The sequence below is a fragment of the Anastrepha ludens genome, chromosome 3, assembly GCF_028408465.1.
Source record: "Anastrepha ludens isolate Willacy chromosome 3, idAnaLude1.1, whole genome shotgun sequence".
Lineage (NCBI taxonomy): Eukaryota > Metazoa > Arthropoda > Insecta > Diptera > Tephritidae > Anastrepha > Anastrepha ludens.
Window position 1 is genome coordinate 119,163,829 of NC_071499.1, and position 23,750 is coordinate 119,187,578.

The 23,750-nt window shown below is 35.8% G+C and overlaps 1 protein-coding gene across 2 annotated transcripts in view; it reads right to left on the reverse strand.

Moving 5' to 3' along the window:
* LOC128858892 (uncharacterized) overlaps positions 1-23,750 on the reverse strand; it is a 105,322-nt gene that overhangs the window by 37,176 nt on the left and 44,396 nt on the right. The window contains exon 1 of one of the 2 annotated variants that reach the window (XM_054095456.1): positions 13,124-13,250. The exons of the other annotated variant lie outside the window; for it this stretch is intronic. The gene's annotated coding sequence lies outside the window, so the exon portion shown is untranslated. Of the gene's footprint in view, positions 1-13,123; positions 13,251-23,750 lie in introns of those variants that run through there. 2 annotated transcript variants of the gene reach the window in all.

A 23,750-nucleotide genomic window follows, 5' to 3' on the forward strand; every position in this document is an offset into this window, starting at 1 on the left:
TTTCAGTTCCTTAACCAAAAATTTCATGCAAACTACTAAGAATCATAATTCTTGCCACCGCAACATTGGTAAGACACTCACAAAAGTTTCGAAACTTTCTTTCACTATCTTCTATGCTGCACCTACTCCACCAGCGCAATTCACTCCACTCCCTTTCTCCCTCTCTGACTCACTCTCGCTCGCCCACACACACACATATACGCAATCATATATGGCATAAAGATTGTATAATCAGAAAATACCGCAAACATAAAATAAACTGTCAGCATTTATGAAAAGAGTGGCGCAACAATGTGGCAGGCGAGAAGGCGTACGTAGAACGCAAATGACATAACGAAATTTGCCCAAATTTTATGTGGTTTTACTATGTATGCATATTACTTTGTGTTAGTATGTGCATGCATTTATGAATCTATGCATATATGTATGTGTTTATGTATGTATATATGTGTGTGTGTATATATGCATGTGTGTGTGTGCTATGAACAAATATGAAATACAAACAATGCGCCCATCAAAACTTTCGCACCTTTCCCCAGCAAACTAGTCGACGGGGAAAACTAGCGAGCAGCTCAACAACAACAACACCAAGGCACCAAGAGCAATTGCCAAAAAACAAACATAGCATGCCGAACAACAACAAATACAACAGACCACTATGGTATTGGCAACAATGTTGACCCATTTGTTTGTGTGAGTGCGCTCGTAACTTTTAACAAAAATTTATTAGGAACAATTGGTTGGTGCTGCATATGCACAGGCGTTCAAGCATACAATTGCACATGCATATGGAATGCTTGAATATGTAAGTATATGCATGTATTATGATGCTGCAGGGAATAGTGTTGCATTTGTGTTGCTTAGCTGGTGTGGGCGTTGATGGTTGCCGCGACTGCTGCTGTAACTGGGACTGTAGCTGTGGTTGTGGCTTAGAGACTCAAATACTTCACCCAGTCAGTCAGCCAGTCAATGCGTTCGTCGAATAGCGCGCTTCAGTTGTAAAAAATAGCACTCCCAACATGAACCAATTAGTGTCAGCATTTTTTTGCCCGCAACCAAAGCAGCTCCAACACAACAATGCAACCGATGGAGTTTTTGTTGCAGTTGTTGCGTAATTTCTAGTACAATGTTGAAATAGAAAACCTTTTTGCAAAATGAAATAAAATAATTGCATTTAGGTTGAGGCAAACATTTTTACGGCTCAATTAACTTGGCGCGAAGTGATAATGTTGAAAAAGGAAGAATAATAAGACTAATAAATAGCGAATAATACCTAGAAATGTATATGGACAAATATTTAATTTTTCTCTGGTGCCTCTGCGGTAAAATAAAATTGTAAAAAATACAATAACAAAATGTCATATTTGTTTTTGGTTTTGTACTTTTTTTATAGTCCCTTAGAAGCTCAAAAAATAGTATTCTAAAATATTTTATGTGGACGTATTCAACTTGCTAAATTTTATGCAAAACCGCCTGGAGCGCAGTAAGAAAAACGAAGAATAATAAATAGGGAACTAGTATGTAACCCCCGAAAATCGGGTTGGCTTTTTTCCCACGGAAAGTAAACAGCATATGTGACACTTTTATATATTAAAAGTTATGACGATTAGAAAAGTGTATATTTTTATTCATATGTAATATGTAAGAACTTATGCATATAACATTTTTAAAATTTTTTTCAGTTAAATCAGTAATTTTTTTTTTAAATTACTTCATTATAAACTACATTCACCGTCAAGTTTTTGTTATTGCCTATTTGAACTCGTATATTTTCCCAGGATCTAACCCGGCTTAACGCAATATAAAGTTGGCCGTGAGCAAAGCAATCCTCCTTTAAATGAAGCCCCACCCTTGATAATGTTTGCCCCTGGGCCTTATTTATTGTTATGGCGTAGGCTATTATAATGCGAAATTGGCGGTGCTTCAACGTAAAAGGAAGTGTGGTTTCGCTCGGCTGCAAATGTATACGAGGCAATAGAAATCGCCTTCCCTGAGCCTCTCCGCATAACACTTCCGCGTGCAAACAATTCGGATGCATTTGTTTTATGATAAGTCGTGTGCCATTCACCAATCCTTCTGCTGGGCTTAAATTGCGAATGAACATTATCACTGTTCCAATTTTCAGTTGAAGCTTATGCGGCGGGAATCTTACCTGATCTTGTGAATCTTCTAAAACAATCGTATCAGCGCTGAGATATGTACGCTCTTGACCAGGTAGCATATCGCCTATACTCGAGTTTATGATGGCACATTGATCATTTTTTGGACATAATATGGCTCGGTCTTTTAAATTATCGATTTCTATTATTCCATTATTTGGTTGGAAAACCCAGTCAATGAGGTTTCCGTTTTTTAAAAGAATTTGATCAAGAATTTTTACTATCTTGCCCTTCGCCGTGTCCTATGCGCAACAGAAAATTACAATAGTCGGGTTCTTGACTACGCATACTGATTGTGAGCTTAAATGATTTAAAACACACATTTCCACAAAGAGCAACGCTTTAAACAATTACACTGCCCTGCATCGGTTTTGCGAATAAGATGGGACCTAGTGATCCCGAAGGGAATTTTCGCGCTAAGCACGAATCTGAGTTCAAAAATTTTCCATCACGTCAGTTTTTCGAGAAAAAGGGGGTTGAAACCCCTAAAAATAGCGTATTTAGCCATTTTTCAAAAATTGTGGAGCAGAACCCTGACGTGCTACGATCTTCGTTATTGTCAGTAATTTAAGGTTGAACTTTGCTCTTTGAAATAAGCCCAAACCCAAATTGTTCGCATGCACCCTTAGAGTAGGGGGTGTACTTATGTCTACGGGGGTAGGGAAAAAAATGAACATAGGAACATATCTACACCCAAGATAAGATATAATGAAAAGTGCAGTGTTCCTAAAGTATTTAGTGTCGCTGACCAGTTCGCGTACTTCTCGGTACCACAGGCAAAACTTGCCTAAAGTCTTCACCCAGAATAATAATTTTCCCACCAAAAGGCGTCTCATTTTGGTGAATATAGCGCAAAAGATTAAATAGTTCTTTGCCCATACAAGAGTTCTTTGCTCATTAGAAAGAGAGCTAAACAAAGCAAACGTACTCATATACATGCGTATATTTGTGTGTCATCCCGCTTTGCATAGACATCGCTGTTATCAATATGAAAATTTTGATAACTTTACACGCAAATATTTCATGAACAAATTAACCAATTTTAATTTTTATAATTTTCCGGAAACATGCTCATCAAAACCTTTCTTTTGATATATATTTCATATCTGTACATATTGTATATTAGTTTAGTCAGAATAAGCGCCATGTTTTAAAATAATACTATAGATAATACCCGCCTCTGCGGTAAAATTAAATTATAAAAAATATATTAAAACAGAATTCCAAAATTTCCTAAAATATATTTTTACTATTATTTGACATTCACTTGTTAAATGTTTAACTTTTAAAGGGTGACTAGTCTTTTAAGGAGCAATCTTTTAGGGACTAGTTTAATTTTTTTCCAAAAAACCGATTGCTTTTTTTGTGTTTTTTTTTAATTTTTATTTTTTTTTTTGATTTTGTTTTTTTTTGTTTTTCAGTTTCTTTTTTATTCTATAGCACCTCAAAAAATGGTATTCCAAAATAATTTTTGGGGGCAAACATTTTTAAGTATTTCATTCGCAAATTTTTGTGCAGAACCGCCCCGTGACTTTAAACGCATTTATCTCAAAAATGCATTTCTCAAGTTGGATGTATGAGTCAAAAAATTTTCAGCCCATTCACTTGAAAAGTTAAATAAAAAATGGAAGTATGTGGGTATGTTAAGTACCTATAAGCGCGGGTCAACTTTTTTCTACACATTTCCTGGCAAATTCGAATTCCTAATTAAATGGAAGAAGGAAGATCGGCTTAAAAGGCTTCTTATACTCCGAGAACCTCCAATGGCAGGGCTGTAAAGCTCACCAGGGTCAAGACCAGTAAGTTCGTGATTATGGTATACCAGAAAAACTGAGGTATCCCCCTCCTGCACTGAGTTGAGAATACTACTTTCATAGGCTAATGCTATGACGGTGACCATTACGTCTCGTTAAAACCCCGGCAGGTCTTCAATTACGTTCGACGCTAAGTCATCATTAAGTTGGTAGTACAGGCTCAGTTGAGACAATATAATGAATATAAGCTCCCATAAGGACTCGTGCCAACCTTCGCCTGGCCTCCCTGCACTTGTATAGATAACCTCAGAAATTATTTTTAAAAGAACTTTGCGTCACGCGCAGATAGCAGCTTCAAGCGGAGGTCCATGAACACACAACTTGAAACTAAACAACAACAGCAACAGCAATAACTACAACAGCAAATAGATAAAAAAAACGCCGAGGAGAGAAACGTATTCAAAAGGAGTATCAGAGTACTACGGTCTCCGGTTCTGAGCACGCCTCATCCATCAAAAAACTCAAAGGAGACTAAGGAGGCTCCCGAAAGCGGCCTAGCAAAACACTAGTAAATACTGAAATCTTAACACCGAAGTAGCCAACACAGTGCTACCAAAACAGAAGCTCATAAAAAAATGAGAGCCGCCAAAGAAGAATCCCTAACGTAAGAAACGTAAAATGATGTTAATATAAGGAAGCTTGTGTTACTAAAGCAGAAGAACGTCTGCATGGACATAAAAGCCGGAGTATCGGAATGGTAGGAAATACTCGACGTAATTGGCAGTTACAGACGAAACTGAATGACGGTAGAAAAAGAAACAAAAGATTATGCTGCAAAAAGTGCAACTGACACACAACTAATCACAAGTCTTTCAGCTCACAACCCACGCTCGCAATACACTCACATAAATGACGAAGATGGCCAATGGTAAATGCAAAGTGCGGAAAAAGTGAAATAAACCCCGTTAAAAGTAAGACACAATCGGTAGCACTCCTAATCAAACCGCGGTAGCAAAATAAAGCCTGACGACATGGAAGCCAAAATAAAAGCCGAGGCGGAAGCGATACTGGTCGAGCTAGATAAAGGCGAGCAGGTAGGCTTGATCTTTTAGGAGGCACTATACAGGGATCAAGTATTATTACAGACCTTAAACCGAAAACTACAGCAGAGAAACGAAGCGAAACTTAGCACCAAAAGCAGAGAACAGGTTCGTGCTTACGCGGCTTTAATACAGGATAAAACAGATATTTTCCTCGATAAGTTACGCATAAAAATTCACTTGATGAGCTGCAGAATGCAACCCCAGCTAAGTATCGAGCGTTACTTCAAGTGCTTCAACCCAGGGGACCTAACATGGAACTATGAAGAGCCCGACAGAAGGGGCCACGGTTTCTACATGCGGCGAACCGGGCCATAAGCTCAAAAAATTAACCAAAATACCAAAATGCTGTTTGTGCTCTGAAGCAAATCACAGCTCCAGTGCTCATATATGGGAATCGAGAAGATGAGCAAAATCACAGACGCGCTCCTATCCCAACTGATAGCAGAAGATGGCACCAACGTTGTTTTAATCAGTGAGTAATACAAACCAAAAAATACCGACAAATGTTTGGATGACCCCACTGGTACTCCCGCACTATGGCTCCCGCCAGAAAGTGGGGTAAACGCAACAGAAAACGGAAGCGGAAATGGCTCGAAGAGTTTCGAAACAAACTAGATGCCAATGAGGATATGGCTCGCGAAATCGGGGGATCGGTAATTAATTCCGACGGTTTCAGCACCCAAGTCATCGAGAGGCTCTAGCCAAATACGAATTCGAGAGGCAGGAGGGTTCCAGATAAGGCGGCCAAGCTCGAACATACGACCATGAACACATTTATAAGACCTGGTTGCGAGTAAACCTCAGCGGATATTAATACGAGGGGTGCCTTTTATATTTCGGGATTAGAGAACAAAAACAAATTTTAATCATCGAAAATCACTTTATTGTTTTTCAAAATATTCTCCATGAAGATCTATACACTTCTGCATGCGTTTGAACCAATTGTCGAAGCACTTTTGCCACTCTGAATGAGGTGCCTCCAAAACATGCATTCTGAATGTCGCAACCGCTTCTTCAGGTGTCGAAAAACGTTGACCTCTCAGTTTGTTTTTTACGTACGGGAATAAAAAGAAGTCATTCGGTGCCAAGTCAGGACTATACGGCAGATGACCCATTAATTCGATGTTTTGGGTGCTCAAAAATGCAGTTGTTTGAGCCGATGTGTGAGAGCTCGCATTGTCCTGGTGAAGAGTGATGCTTCTTTGGCGATTGGTTTTCCTATTTTCTTGGAAGACAACTGGCAAACAAATGGTTGTGTACCACTCAGAATTTACTGTTCTGCGTTGTTCTAGTGGTACGGTTGCGACATGTTCAGTTTTTCCGAAAAAACAGGCGACCATTTGCTTGGAAGTGCTTCGTGCGCGAACAACTTTTGTTGGATTTGGATTATCTTGAAACACCCATACAGTCGACTGCTGTTTACTTTCGGGCTCATACGCGTAAATCCATGATTCATCACCTGTCACGATGTCATAGACGTGTTTCGAAGCCCCGCGATCGTATTTTTTGAGCATTTCCTTCGACCAATCGACACGAGCCTTTTTTTGAGCGATTGACAAATTGTGTGGGATCCAACGCGAACAAATTTTTGTGACAGTCAAATGTTTATGCAATATTGAATGTATGCTGGTCCCACTAATGCCTAAGATTGTCTCAATCTCACGATAGGTCAAATGACGATCTTGCAATATCAGTTCGCGCACAGCATCAATGGTTTTCGGAACAACATCTGATTTTGGACGACCTTCACGAAATTCGTCTTGGAGTGAACTAAGACCTCGATTGAATTCACCATACCATCGATAAACACTGGTCCTTGATGGAGCTTCATATAAGGAAAAGGGGATATCCGTAAGTGGAATATATCAAAGTTCAACCGCGAAGTGCTAATAGCCACGGAGCTACCCGGAGCTACCCTTAAAAGCAAAGTGGTGAGAGCGGAAAGATGAGAGCTAGATCCGCTTGAACTGAATTTGTAACAATGTTGAGAGTTACACGTGTGGCTCTTTAAATCCTAAGTTGCTGAAAATAATATTTATTTTTATATCTGCCACAATGGCAGTTTCCAGCACCGCCGACTTAGAACATTACCACTTATCGCCAACTTCTACGCTCTTCCAACACCAATGGCTTGCTACGCCCAGTACTACACGCGCTCCCCTTTTTTTCTCCTATCAAGCGCTGTGCGTGCATATATCGCTGCACTTCACTTCGCGCATCCTCGCAACCACTTCTGTTGTTTGTCACTTGTTTGGTGTATTTTCGAAAACTGAGGTGTTGACAAATGCGCGCATCTAATCAGCCACTTGACGCACGAAATCCAAACATATGTTGCACCAACGTCAACTGCAACAACTATCCACTACAACAAATCGACGGGCGGCATTTTAAGGTTCCACAACAGCAACCAAGAACCAACAGGCAACAACCAACTATGTTGAACATGAGTAACCACAACAGCTGCTGCATAAAAGCAGCTGTAGCATAAAATACACTTGTCAGCTACGAGTAATGCGAATATCCACTTATGCACGTCGTTGCAAATGTGCTGTGTGCTTTTAGGCGCATAGCTAATACTTTACTGACGCCTGAAGAGCACTCACACACTCATCTGCGTGTCTCAATTAATCAACGCACAAAATTTGTTGCAGAAGTGCTAAGCAAGCGCTGATATGCGCGGAGTGCAAAGAGGGGAGTTACGTGTGAAAGTTATAGTTTCGTAGTGTTGTATTTAAGCGCAGGATAACGGTGAACGTGGTGTTAAGGGAAGGTTGTTTTTTATTTGCACCGGTTCACTTCTAGTAAAGTATCTGAAAATTATGCTAACTAAGTGGGTGTGAATATGTATGTGTGTGTGTGTGTGCGAATTAATTTCAAAACTAATTTTGAATCTGCTGCAAAAATGTGCTGGAAGGTAATGAAAAATAGCTGACAACGAATGCAGCAGATGCATGCAGCGTAAGCAATTGACCTTGCGAAAAATTTATTAAGAAAACGTGTAAGGATTTACTGTGGAATTAATGTAGAATTCGTGGTACGTAAATTAAAGAAGCTTGAGAACAAAAACAAGGGAATAATATAAATGTTCATATAGTATATACAAAAATAGCTGGTACACGTGGATTTCACTCCACGCGCAGTCACGCGTAATATTTTCAACATTGTGACCGAGCAATGTGGCATTGGTAAAATATTTTTTCACACCAAGTCTCAGAAATAAGCAGTTTGGAGATTTCAGTTTGCATGGGAAGTGTCACGCCCCTTTTTCAATAGATTAATTTTTTGTATATTTATACGGGATTACTAACTTATGTCTCCATACCAAATTTCATAACTCTACCACAAATACTTCCAGAGACATACAGTTTGGAAATGTACATTAGTAGATTTTTCATGCCGAATCTATAGGGTTTTTCGGTAAGAGCGCTTCAACTTTTGAACTTTTTTGAATAAAACACAAACGGTTTGACTTTTTTAACTAATTTTTTTTTTTATTATCGAGTTTGAACATATACATTTAAGTATGAAATTCGATTTCTTTTGCATGACCACCGCGTGCACGTTTTACGAAGTCCAATCGTTGAACCCAATTTTCGACCACTCTTTTGCATAAATCGGCCGAAATTCCAGCAATTTCGCGTTCAATATTGGCTCTGAGCTCACAAATCGTCGCCGGCTTGTTACTGTAGACCAATGACTTCACATAACCCCAAAACGGGACGGCTTGTTAAATGGACCGTAAAATGGTCGTAATGCTCTTAAAGTAGCAGCAACAGAACGATTATTTTCATAAAAAATTTGCACGATTTGCAATATTTGCTCAAGTGTGTAGCGTTCCATGATGAAATGTATACTAATGAAGTGTACAAATGACAAGCGAAAAATAAAAAATATTGAAGCGCACCTATTGAATAACCCTATATAAGCAATATTTTAATAAAACCAATACATTCATTCCTGAGTTTTGTTTAGTGTGGATCATACAAAAAGCTGCATACCTAAAAAGTAAGTCTGTGAGCTTTAAAACCTTGTGTAGCGTAAAAGTTTCCAGCTGTGCAAATAAAAGCTCAAATAAAGCTCTAAGCTTTATATTTCTTGGACTAGGGTGAAAGAAGCATAGTAAGTAACGTATGCAGTACTAAAGCAACTAGAAAACACTTTAAGAGTCTCGACCCATCATTTTGCAGCTCGTGACTTGATTGCCTCGGTTCTGTGTTCCTTCTCTCATTTAAGGATATTGCGGACAAGAAGGATATTGTGGACCAGGACAACTTAAAGTCTACACCTTCATACAATCTCGTGACAAGACTAGGAACTAGTTTAGGTCGATAAAAGTTCAACGCTAATGATCAAAGTGAATTTTAACTAGCCATAAAACTTATAAAACTTAAATTCACTGGTTAAAATTTAAAAAATCATACAGAAATTTTATAAGTAAAGTTTTGAAAACTTGTCTAAACTGAAAACATGTCTGTATTAAATCATTCAATATGAAATGTGAACCAAACTAAAAGCTCTGTAAAGTTGATTTTGAAGAAACAGAAACAATTTGAAAAAAAAAATCATCTTACAAGCTTTCAAGCTTTGTAACTTTATTCATAGCTTAAACTTAAACTAGGCTGCACATCCACACACTAATAAAAGATAGCAGCAAGCAAGTCGACTTGAATGTAGAATCTTATGCTTAATGCTTAAGGGATTCCATCGAACAAAATTAAAGCTCAAATAAAGCTCCAGACTTCAATGACAAAAAGTACTTAATACAACAATGAAGCTTGAAGACCCTATTGAAAAGCTAGAGAAAAGCACATTTAGGCTTTTAACCTGAAGCCTCAAAAACGGTTTTAGGCTCGAAAGTCTACATCAGAGTATTTGGATGCTTAAGCGGCGAAAACCAGTTTTCTTTTTAAATGAATACAAAAAATTATAATTAACATAAATTAAAAAACAATAGGAGCATAAGAATCCTTTAATTTAAAACAGTTCAAAAATTAAAACCCTTAGAAAAGGTACATTTTTCCATTCCATTCAAACATATACAGATTCAAATATGTATGTTATTTTAGGGCAGCTAAAGTATTAGGTGCGCAACTAAAATCTCGCTGTTTTTTATGAAAATACAACTTTATTCTAAAAAAATGGTTACAAGTGATTCATGGACAGTATTGCCCATCGCTGGCTATTACTTTTTCCCATCTTTCTGGTAGATCTCGTATACCGTCACGGTAAATCAAATATATAGCATAATCTTCGCAGCGTGAATATTCGGCCGAGGCGACGCCGCAGAAACATGACCGGGCAGTCCCCATGGCTTTCTTTTCTTTGGATTGCTGTAATGAATCCATTTTTCATCACGCGTCACGATGCGATGAAGAAAACCCTTCCTTTTTTGCCGCTGGAGCAGTTGCTCACAGGCGAAAAAACGACGTTCAACATATTCACCTATTTCTGAACCATTCCCAAAGCATGCAATTGCTTGGAAATGGATTCGCGGGCAACTCCTAATACTGAAGCAAGCTCTTCTTGCGTTTGACATGGATCCTCATTGAGCAATGCCTCCAATTCAGCGAATTCAGCGTCTTCGAAGGTTTTTGGCCTTCCTTCACGGGGACGGTCGTCACCTTAAAATCACCGTCTTTGAAGCGACGGAACCAATGTCGGCACGTTGTTTCACTTAAAGCAGCATCTCCATAAACCTTTTGTAGCTCTCGATGCGCTTCAGCCACCGTTTTCTTTCGAATGAAAGAGGAAAGCTCTGACTTCTATTTAAAAATGTATAACTATAAAAAAATTTGCATTAAATAAAGTGAAAGCTTACTTTTAAATACTCTGATTTGAAGTATGGCCCATGAAAGCTTAATATTGTGCTTATTGAGCTTTTTAAAACTTAAGGGTTTGATAGCTTTTTAAAAGCTTTTAAACTCAGATTTTTGGAAATTTCGTTATAAAAAACTTTACATTAAGTAAAGGGAAAGCTTACATTGAAATATTTTGATTTAAGGTATGACGCATGAAAGCTTAATATTGTGCTTATTGAGCTTTTTAAAACTTAAGGGGGATGAGGGGTTTTAAAATACCTAAAGCTTCGTCAAAGCCTCCGTTTGGAACCGTCGCCCACTTGGTGTAAGCTGAAATGGAAATGAATTAAGCTTTCATAATAGTGTAGCTTCTGAAAACTTTTTAAATTTAAATTTGGTTATATGAAGTGGATCTGTGAGCTGTAATAAAATTGTAAAAAGTTTGAATATAGATAAGATTCAATTTCAGATTTGAAAAAACTGACTGAGCGCACTTTTTTAAGCTTTCATGCCTCGTTTGAATTGAATGTTAAGTTAAGCATTCGATGACACCTTTTAAATTAACATCCCGATTAGAGTGATTTGAGGGCTCAATAACAGGTATGCCCAGGGCTTGATTTCGCGAGCAAAAACAGTTTTTATGCTTTCACTTATACACAACGCGACGAAGCGAAAATACAACAATAAATTAACCAGTTTTGACTATTTTCCTTCCCTTTATTGAGTATTCATTATTTTTGTACAAAATCATAGCCCCGTGACTAACAAAAACCATATAAATCTTGTTCTTAATTAAGTTCGTCTTCGATTAGATCAGGTCAGGTGAATCTACTCTAATTGCATGTTATTTGATGGCCTAAGTCAAATGAGGGTCTTCCTATCGCATCATGACTACCCATCCCGTCAACCATATCGGCCTGTCAAAGCTTCTAAGGCAAAATCACTTATTTTAGTTATTCAAACTTCCGAGATCTCACTTCTTCTGCAAAATAGCCAATATGGCGCACTTGTACTCGTATGTAGTCTGTTGTGAATGCGATTGGATTTCAAAAATACTTGTACTCAACTCCACTCCAATCCAGCAAATTCCGAAAATCAGTTAACCGAAGAAATTCAAAATATTTCAGTTGCATATTTAGGTAAGTAAAATTTTTCTAACTAAGGACAAACAAATTGAAAATTTACATCAAAAGCATGCCGAACAGGCCAAACAGTATTGAGGTGCAATCGAATTTCCAGTGCAAAAGCAAATATCATAGAGGCGTAAATGTAAAAGGAGGCAGTGAGGCCGAGAAGAAAATGTCATGCAGCAGGTTTTACTGTGCTTGTATGTGTGTGTGTGTGTGGGGGGGCAAGTTGTTATCAAATCACATTTGCACGTTCTCAAAAAATATGCAACAATTTGTGTGGCTGTGTGCACACTGCACAAATGCAAACAAACGAGCGCACACACAAACTAACTCAAAGAGATGGCAATAAATTTGCATCTACACTCAGGTGCCCAGTGGCATCCTCGAACTCTCGAACCCAATGACACGCATGCATACATATTTTTACATATGAGCATGTGTATGTGTTTGCAGGTACTAACTATGTAAGTATATGCAAATATAACTACGATGTTCCGTATTTGCTAGTCTGTGAAGCGAGTGTCACCAATTTTCGAAAATTACATGCTACATGCCACACACAAGAGCGGCAGTAAGAGCAAACTATGCATGTGGTATGTGGCATGTGGCAGTATATTAAATGTACCATTACGTTACGAGCCGCATACGGAAGGCAAAAGGTGTTCTGCATGTTGCCAAACTGTATGTGCGAAATTACTGCCCACTTTTTTGGTACGTACTCGTACAGGAAATGATGGAGCTCGAAAGTGTGTAAATCCAAGCGGAGGCGAAAATGGGAATGGTCAAAAAGACGTAAGCAAGGAAATATTGTGGGTAACTGGTTAATCGGGTATCGAATACTATATAGGCAGATAGGTATGGGCGTAACGGGTAAAACGGATACGCGATGGGTATTACTGATGAGGGTAAACTGTTTAAGTGGGTATCTGGTAATTTACAGACGGCTTTTCATGAGAGTAACCGGCATACGAGCTGATATACCGAAAGGTATAGGTGAAATTATAGATAATCTACCTTATAAATATTTTGTTAGAACTTGGCATTGCTTGTGAGTAACCGAATATTACAATAACCAAATACTTTTCTACCAAATACTTTTTTACTTGTTTTAATTTTATTTTCGTAATTTATTTTTTTGTTTAATTTTTATATATAATAAATATTTTTTTTTGTACTTACTTTTTCCGATTAATTTTCATGACCTGCTAAATTTTTTTCGATTATTTTATATCATTTACGAATAACCGGTTTTGATCACGAGTAACCGATTTTTTTTTGCCGGCACTTATGTAGTTTTAACAATTTGGCAACATCTAAAATACCATCAATTAATAAAATGTTACTATATATATCTATAAGAAGCTCGTCATGTACTTGAGAACTCGTCTAGAGTCATTGTATAAGCATATCATATACTTAAAACTATTGTTTATTTTAGTACATAACATTATTAATACCAAATAAATAATCAACTTAAAAAAAAAAAAAAAAACAATTTGGCAATTAATTCTCCATTGTTTCGGTTCATCTACGAGTAACCGCATGTCATTATAAGTAACGAATTACTTCTTTTTATTTTTTCTTTTAATTTTTATTATTTTTTTTTTGTATTTACTTTTTTCATGACCTGCGAAATTTTTCTTTAATTATTTTATATCATCTACGAGTAACCAGTACAATTAACCGCCATCCTTTTCGATTATTTTATACCTCCTGCAAGTAACCGAAATGTTATTTCCGTTATTTTGTATAATTTGCTTTATACTTCTAGTCGGATTTCATCACCAGCAATCGAGTAATTATTGCGCTTAACCGGTTTTTATAAACAATACCCGAAATGTATAGCTAAATCTAATAATTAGAGAGGTACGCAAGATCTCCCAAAATTTTCATATGAGTGCGTTAAAATGCCTAGCTGGATCCTGGATGAATCATCACTTTAACCAACGTTCAAATGTTAAGCGAAAGTTCGAGCTCCTCTCTTACCATTAAGTGACTTAAGCAACAATTAGTCAGTTATTTTTTGCAAATATACCCGATTTTATGGGAGTGAATTTACTAAGTAATCGATAGTACGAGCAGTAACTATATTTTACAGCCCCTCTCCGCCATGATTGCGATGCACTCGAGCTCATATAAACCCACACGCACACACGTTTAATCACATGGATACACACGTGCATGTGATGCTTAAGCATTAGCATATCCTGTTTTCCATTCAACCGCTGGCGTTTACTTTTTTTGCAAATTTTTATTTTGTGTTTTCTATTTTGAAAAATTTGTTCGCCCTTTTCACAATCTCTTACTTTTTTATTTTTTTTTTAATTTTTTTTTTATATTTTTTTTTTTTTCGTTCGCAAACTGCCAGAAAATTTCATTTTCCACACATTACAGCATTACAAATGCAAAAGGCAGCAATGACAGGATAGAAATCATGTACATGCCCTGACAGCAAAATGCGCAAAAACGCATTAAGGAAACTGAAATGTGTAGATGTATAATAGATACGTGGGTGCAAGTGTGTGCTTGTGTGTGGTTATAGTTTGTGTTGACAGTAAGGAAAGATTATTTAGATTAGCATATCCGCTGTTTATAGGATTTTCTTTCAGCAAACTACGCGATCAAGCTGCACGAAAAATGAAATGTGGCATGGCACTAAGTTGTGATTACGAGGTCAACGGGTAATCGGTTTCATTATAAAGCATTAATGCATGTACTACTACTTAACAATTTTAAAATTAAAACCAAAATTTGGGATTTGTAATAACAACAAAAAAGAGTAGTAAAAAAAGTCTCCTGAGTTTTCAAAAGCTCGACAATCAAAGACTGACAAGAAGCTTTAAGCTGTAAGTAGAATAGCGCATGAAAGCTCAAAGATTAGCAAAGCTTTTATACTGCCTCAAATGCTTTGGAAAACAAAATTTGGACAGTTTTATAATTTGTACGAAGCTGCAACTTCTTTGAAAAGGTAAATGAAACACTGCCACAAATCTCTTTAAAAATCCATAAAATATGCTATAAGGTTAAGGTGCGAGGTTAAGTCTACACGACTTACGAAATACTGCAATTCAATAAAAACACTGCAGTTTGCAAAGCAAGGCAACAAAATAGGTATTGCATTTCAATTAGACTTTCTTAAATCGAAATTTTCTACAAATTTCTGTAAAAGCTTCATGAAAGCTGCAGGCATTTAACTGGCGAATAAGCTTTAGATGCCACAAATTATAGCTGCAGCCTTTTTGAAAGCTCTAGCGGCTTTTAAAAGCCTTTTTTGTACAAATGAAAAGAGTTTTCGAATTGCAGAATGCAGATCTTGGCAATTTGCGAATATTTTTCACAATAAATAATCTTTGAAGAGGAAGTTTTCAAAACCTTACAAACCTTTTGAACTTTTGGGTTAGATTAGGCTACGGTGGTACTCTCCATAAGGGTGCCCCATATAGAAACCTTAAGAAGCGTTTGAACAATTAGGTTTGGTTAGGTTAGGGTGAGTACCGCTCCCCGTAAGGGTGTCGAGGAGGCCCATTTAGGCCTATAGACCCGTTGCTGTATCACTAATTTGTACTCAAGTTCCCCCTCTTATTCTTAATGTAGTGAAACTGCTTGGTCTCTCGAATAAACTTGTGTGGAAGGCTGAAAATGCCAAGTCTGTCAGGCAGCAAAAGAAGTACAAGTTTAAATTACATTAGATGCTATAAGAGGTTTGCACTTCGACTTCATTTTCTTTTGTGCTCTCTACTCATCACAGTACCTCATCCAGACCCAATTCGCTTATCAAACTGAACATTCTTCGCGCTATAGCGCTAAATTTAAAAAGCATTAGAGTCTCCTGAGACTGATCGCAAAAAAGCAAGAGACCGTATACCAAGTCCAGATCATATGCACATGACTTTGCTGTCTCCAGTGGCCTGTGACGATGCCCGTGAGTAGTCTCTGTTTATCCTTTGGGAGGGAATTATACCTCTGTGTTCTGGGACCCAAATTAGTCGGTTGCTTTTTTGCGTTCTAGTAGATTAGGTTTGTCGAAACACTCACGGACCAATGATGATTTAGTCTCACAGGACATTAAGTCCATGATTGCCACCTGACTGTCACTCAGAATGGCAATTCGCTCATTCTAGACATTTCTGCCTAAGTTTATGTCTGCACGTAGCAGTGCAGGGTACACTCCTTGAGTTTCCTTTCAAATGCAGGTCTACTCCCGTTTACCTTATCATCCAGTTTAATTCTGAACTTATTTATTTCCGATTGCAATGACTCTAGTGATATCATCTCTTGGTAGCTGTGTAAGAGGGAGCTGCAGCCTTAGCAATTCCAAGTTTTTCGATGACATCACTTTTCCTCTCCCGTAGGCTTCCTTGGTAATATTCAGCAGGGTATGCTTGGCTGATTGTTGAATAACTATATGGAACGGTGTCAGCACCTCCATAGGTCTTAATATCATGAAGTACACCCACCTCAGAATCCTTGGGCTACAGCCCCAAGATTTTCCTGCCAGACATTTTCAGATCATAAGAGGCTTCAATTTTAGAGAGCGATATCGTGTGCTGGCAAGAGCGGGACAGTGGCAGAGGGAGTTCTCAAAGCTCTCCACCTCTTCTTCGTTCCTACAGCAACGAAAGTAGTCATTACGGAGAAATCCCATACGTTTCCCAATGTGTTCCCATAAGGCAGTGCTTAGTGATGAGATCAACCACTGTACTAATATGTTTCCTAGTTCTCATTCCTTCTAGGCCAGACCTGTTTAGCTATCTCACAAGCGAGCTTCATCTAATGTGCTTTAGCTTCATCTAAAAAGCTTTAGAACTTCGAATGGGATGACGTGAAATGGATTATATATATATATATATAATTGGCGCGAACACCCTTTCTGGGTGCTTGGCCGAGCTCCTCCTACTATTTGTGGTGTGCGTCTTGTTCCACAAAATGGAGGGACCTACAGTTTCCAATCGCCTCCGAACGGCAGATATTTTTTATTGAGAAGCTTTTTCGTGGCAAAAAACCACTTGGAGGTTTGCCATTGGCTGCCGAGGGGTGACCGCTATTAGAAAAAACTTTTTTTTCGTTTTGGTCTTTCACCCAGATTCGTACCAACGTTCTCTCTGAATTCCGAATGGTAGTCACGCTCCAACCCATTCAGCTACGGCGGCGTGTTTAGGTATCGGAAAAACATTAAAACGAACGTTTAGGAAGAGAATATTTTATTAATAGAAGTAACAGCTTCAGGAATTATACATGCGGTTTACGGTAGCTTCTAATACTTGAGAAGCTGTGATGAAAGACTCACCATAATGATTTGTGGACACTAAAGCTTTCAATTTATTTACTTTTTTTATCAGGTGATCGGAGCTCATGCGGAGAAGTTTGGAGCTCTGTACAACCCCCATTGCAGAAGCTGTGAGGATCCGGCAGAGAAAGAGACTATTGAACACTTTCTTTGCAAATGTGCGAGTCTGGCGGCTAGGCGCTTGAAGTTCCTTAGTGTGTCTTTCGAGGATAGTTTGAAGCAGATCTCCGGCCTAGTTCCCGTTTCTCTCCTTCACTACATCAAAAGCACTGGATGGATGGCTGTAGATGGTTTTTCTTCCCTTAAGTTGTGAAATTTTTCGCAGGTCTTGGCCTACATTGAGGTACCAAAACAGTACTCTAGTGCGGTTTGTAGTGTCCCTGTGGTAGTCTTGCCATCTAACCTGCCTACGTACTAACATTTTTTACTTTAGAAAGTATATGTTGTTACGAACATTCTGTTGAAACTGTTCTTCTTCTTCTTAATTGGCGCTATAACCGCTTACGCGATTTTGGCCAAGTTTAACAAAGCGCGCCAGTCGTCGAGAGAGGACTTTACTGCTCAGTTGCCTACTTAGTCCAAAGTAGCACTTGTTGGCAAGAGAGATTCTACGTTGGATTTCAAGGCTGACATTGTTATCGGTGTTAATGCTGGTTCCTAAATAGACGAAGTCTTTTACAACCTCGAAATTATAACTGTCTACAGTGACATGGGAGTCGATACGCGAGTGCGCCGACTGTTTGTTTGAATATAGGAGGTACTTCGTTTTGTCCTCGCTCACCACGAACCCCATTCGCTTTGCCTCTTTATCCAATTTGGAGAAGGCAGAACTAACAGCGCGGTTGTTAAGGCCGATGATGTCAATATCATCGGCATACGCCAGCAATTGTACGCTCTTATAAAAAATTGTGCCTGAGCGATTAAGTTCTGCGACTCGTAAGATGCTCTCCAACATCAGGTTAAAGAAGTCACACGACAGCGAGTCACCCTGTCTGAAACCTCGTTTGGTATCAAACGGCTCGGAGAGGTCCTTCACAATTCTGACGGCGCTGCTGGTGTTGAGCAACGTCATCTTACATAGCCGTATTAGTTTTGCGAGGATACCAAATTCAGACATAGCGTCATAAGGTAACTCCTTTCCGTACTGTCGAATGCAGCTTTGAAGTCGACGAAAAGATGGTGTGTGTCGATTCTCCTTTCATGGGTCTTTTGGTCGATGGTAGACTTTCCAGGTCTGAAGCTACACTGATAAGGTCCAATCCGTTGGTTGACGGTGGGCTTCAGCCTTTCACACAATACGCTCGCTAGAACCTGAAACTGTTCAAGTGACTTTAAAAAACTGAGAAAAAATGTCACGACTTTTTATTAGCATCTGATATTACTTTTCAACACTTCACTAAAAAAGTGAATTACAACGAATAAAAATTTACTCTCATTGCCAAAAAAAGGCGCCTTCTGCAAAAGTAAAATCAATTAATTTAATAGCATAACTGCAAATAAAAATTTACTATAACTACCAACTTGTGTCTGGTGCCGCGAGCTCCCTGATGAAGCACACCTTACAATACAGCGGCATATAAAAATACTTCAAAGCAAAAAAGTATTTCAGCATAGCCTCAAATGGCAATTGAGCAACGGTAAATATTTGAACAGAAAACTACTACCAACATGGAAATATAAAAAAGTATAGGTTGTAAATATGTACGGGTGGCGGTGTAAAATATTTTACATATAAAATGGTTTTTATATACATATATACATACTCTTATTTACGCACGCATGCGTGTATATACATACATACATATATAGCATAGTGCGTAGCTGTAATTGAAAATCTCACATAGTCAAACAAGGGTTAACGATTTGTTTATCAATAAAAATGTTGCTTGCAGTTATTAAATCGGATGCATAACACACACACCCTTGCACACACACACACCGTTGCGGAATATACATACGAGTGCATGGCCTTCGGTGTAGCGTATAAAATAACATTTTTTTTTTGTTTTGCATTTTGTAGTTGCGGAATTGTTGAAACTTATAATAAACTGGCGCGCAAAAGTTGAGGGAAATCATGTAGAGTGTAGGAAGAGATATAAAATTTTTATTGAGGGATTTGATGTGAATTTGAATGGGGTGTTTATTATCTGTTTCTGTTTCTTTTTGTTTTTTTTAATTACTTTTATCACAAGTTTGTAAATAATGCAAAGAAGGAAGCGAACTTTGGCGGTATTTTTGTATTACAATATATTTTGTATATATATATATATATATATATTATATTTGTATACAAGCAGTGAAAACTTTTACAAGTAACAGTTGCTACCGGTTGCTATGACCCACAATATCTTTTAATACTCGCGCAGATTATGACTTTTTTTATTTTTTTTTTTATTTCTTTATTTAATTTTTCCTTCGTTTTCTTTTTTTTTCACTTTTATTTTTCTTTATCTTGTTTTATATATTTTTTTTAAATTAATGTTTAAATAATTTATCTATACTATTTTTGCAATGTAAATATGGACACTTAAAATTGCTGACTTGAACAGGTTAGAAGTGTTCGAAATTTCGCCGTACAGAAGAATTTTGAAAATACCGTTAACGTTTATAATAACGAAATACTAGGGCCTATTAATCAAAATGGACAATTTTTAACCACAATTAAGCGAAGGAAGCCAGCGTATTTAGGTCATATCCTCACAAATCCAAAGTACAAATCGATGCAGCTGATCCTAGAAGATAAAATCAAAGACGGTGCGTCGAGCGAAAGGAATTGTCATGGCTGTGACACATTTTTTTTTTTTTTTTTGGTTTTATTTGTATGTATATTAATCCTTGTAAAAATTGATATATGAGCTTATATTATAATTTTAATTTTTCTTATACGATTGCTAAGCATTCGATCTCAAATATACAAGTCCAGAAGCAGAAGAATTTGGGTTTTAATTAAATTAAATTTTGTTTTTGTTTTTACTGTCTCCGTTCATTTTCCTTTAGTTTTCTTTTGTTTTATTTCATTTAATCTTATTTTTTTAACCTTTTATTTTTAGACTTAGTTCCTTAATTTATTTTTATTGAAATTCATTCTCATTTAATTTATTTTATTTTAACTAACTAATTTTTTTATTTATTTTCATTTGGACTTAGTTTCTTACATTATTTTCATTGAATTTCATTTTTATTTGATTTGCCTTATTTTGTTTTCTTTTAATTAATTAATTTTTTTTATTTATTTGCATTATTTAAAAAAAAAAATTAGTTTTAATTTTTTTTCATAGTATATTTGGATTTCTTTTTTATTTTTATTTTATTTTTATTCTATTTTAGTTTTAATTGATTATCACATGAATAGATCTATTTGTATGACTTTTTATATGTATATATTTTTAATTGGTTCTCCTATATTTTATTTTTAGTTTTACTTCCTTCAGTTCATTTTCCATATTGTTTGAGTTTATTTTTCTTATTGTACTTCAATTTTTTATTGTTTATTATATTTATTGATTTATTTGAACTACTTTGAATTTTTTTTATGATTTATTTATTACTTTTTAATATTTTTTTCTTAATTGGTTTTCCTTTATTTTATTTTTAGTTTTATTGCCTTTTATTTATTCTATTAGATTACATTTCATTTCGTTTTTTGATTAAATTATTTGTATTATTTATTACATATTTTTTATTCTTTTTTATATATTTTTAATTGTTTTTTTTTAATTTTCTATTTCCTTTGACCTCATTTCAGTGATTTATTTATGTAGGTTTTCATGTTTACATATTTCTATTTTCTTATTTTATTGTTTTTATTTTATTATATTTATTTTAATTGTTATATATTTTTTTAATTCATTATTTATTATTTTTGGTTTGTACGTGTTTTTTAATTGTTTTTCGTTTATTCCATTTGTATGTTATTTAATTTTTTTGTTTTAGTTTATCTAATTGAAGTTTTCATTTACTACATTTTTTTGGTAGTTTTGATTTCTTATTTTATTGTTTTTATTTTATTTTATTGTTTCGTTTTTTTTGTAGTATTTTTACGTATGCTCAACGTTTTTATTTTTAATTAATTATAATTTTCGTTTTATTTTTCATTGTTTCACTTTTATTTTCACCTAATGTCGCTACCTTTAGTTTCTATTTACTTTTTTTAATTTTTTAAAGTAATTTTTTTATTTTTGGGCGACATTTTTTATTTTTATTTCTTTTGTTTTTTTATATTTACTTTTTTCTTTTCACTAATTTCTAGTCTTTTTATTCTTTCTTGCTTTTTCTTATATTTTTATCAGCTCAAAATTTTGCCAACTACTCACAATCAATCCAATAAAATTATTTTAATTTTTATGTTATTTAATTTATTGCATAGAGCTCTGTGTGTTATTTATTTGACATCTTTTTTATTTATTTATTATTTTTATTATTTATATAATATTATTTATTATTTAAAATTTATTAATTTATATTTATCTTTAAGTTAATTTTTAATTAAAATTATTTGATTTCATTTTATTTTTCTTACATTAGTTTATTTTTATTTTCTCGACTTGCTTTCAATATTCGTAATAAACTTTTTATTTTATTTTACTTTGTTTGAGTGATTCCAATTTTTTATTTTTGTCAAATATTTCCGCGATCCAATTAAATTTCCAATGAAATGAATTCAGATTTATGCTGTTTTATTTCACTTTATTGTTTATTATTTTATTTATTTGTATTTTTTATTGCATATGTTTTATTTTTGGTTTATTACTTACTATTTATGATTTTGATCTTTGTACTTTTATTTTTCTTAATCTTTCCCTTCATTTTATTGATTTTCACTTGATTTATTTTTTGTTTTTATTTATTTATTATATGTTACTTTATTTTGTTTATATTTTATTATTATTTTAGTTTTTTGTTTTATTATTTTACTTAATTTTTAAATGTTGTTCTCTATTCCGCCAATTTGTGTTATTTTTTGCATTTATTTAACTTTTTACCAACTCACTCAATAAATTGCCTTAACTACTCGCGGTCTAATCAAATATCCAAGGAAAATTTAAATATTTCGTATTTCACACACACACTTTTAATTAAATTATTTATAGTTCGCATCCTGTCCAAGCAACAGGATCTGACGCATTCGAACGTAAACTTGGGACTCATCGAAGTATTGCTATTTTGTTCTACTTTTCATTTCGAGGTATGCATCATTTTGCCGCCTTTCCCTAATTGCATTCGAACCGTACTAACTTTTGTGTTGGCCGTGAAATTAATATATTTGTAATTGGGTAGATCTTCCAGCGCTTGTGCCCTTCACTTAAGTTAATTGACCTTTATCTTTACCCTCTCCGACCATCTACTAATTGTTGCTCAACGTTTTCGATTTCATTTCACTGCTCTGCGATTATCTTTGGCTCATTTGCTTGCCTGTGTTCACATAAATACGTGCGTGCATAGATACATGCATATATTCTTGCATTCACCCTCGCGCACGTATTTTCAGTAAGCTGACATTTCTAACGGAGCCATGTTTGCACGTGTCACTACTTAACTTTTCCGAACGCTGTCCTTTCTCATAGTTATTATTATTACGTATACGCCATGTACATTCGCTCAAAAGCTTATTGTTTCTGTCACTTACAATCCCCTTCCTCCGTACAGCGCTTATCAGCCGCCAGCCATTAACCATCAACCATCAGCCGTCAGCATGTTGCCTGCTCCGCCAACAATAACAATAATACTCATATTACTGTAGAAATCTATTAGCTTCGCTGTCAGAGACGTTTGTTCTCGCTCGCTAAAGTTAATTCCACCGCTCAATTAATAAAAATATATGTCTGTCGGATAAATTTTGACTCGATTTATCGTGCGGTTTTGGCTTGTTCATATTACAGCACACAGACACACATATATTACGACCACATTTACATTAATGTTAATCCTTTTCAAACTTTGCATTTATTGATTTGCGTTTTGCCAATCTGGTTGTTTGACGACTTGACGGTTACAATTAATAAAATTAATTAAGCAACAACAATGAAATTAACAAATTTTAATTATAGTGACTTTTATGATTGTGGGTGGAGATTTTCATAATTTTCACACCTAAAAGTATACCTCAATTCGAAAGGCGCACAAGCGCTGTGTGGGGTGGGAAATGTTTTTGTTTACTTTGAGCCATAGGTTGCTTCAATATTATGAAAAATGATTTGTAATAAGCCAGAGAAATTACCGAAAATGGTTTTAAAATCATAAGGTGTATTTTTGGAAATAATTGGAAATTATTTCGGTGTACGAACGTAGCTATATTTTTGTGTATATTTTTAGATTTCCGACTAAATATTTCGAGGTCATGTTCAATAATTATTTTGGATTACACCCAGCTCGGAGAGGAAAAGTGTTGCTCTACCACAGATAAAACATCTTGAATTTCCTATTAACGAGAGGCCTGTAGAGGCCAACCACCAGTATTAATATACCTTAAAGTCTGGTAACAATTTTTTTAGTGCCCTCTGAAAATTAAGGTAGTCTAAT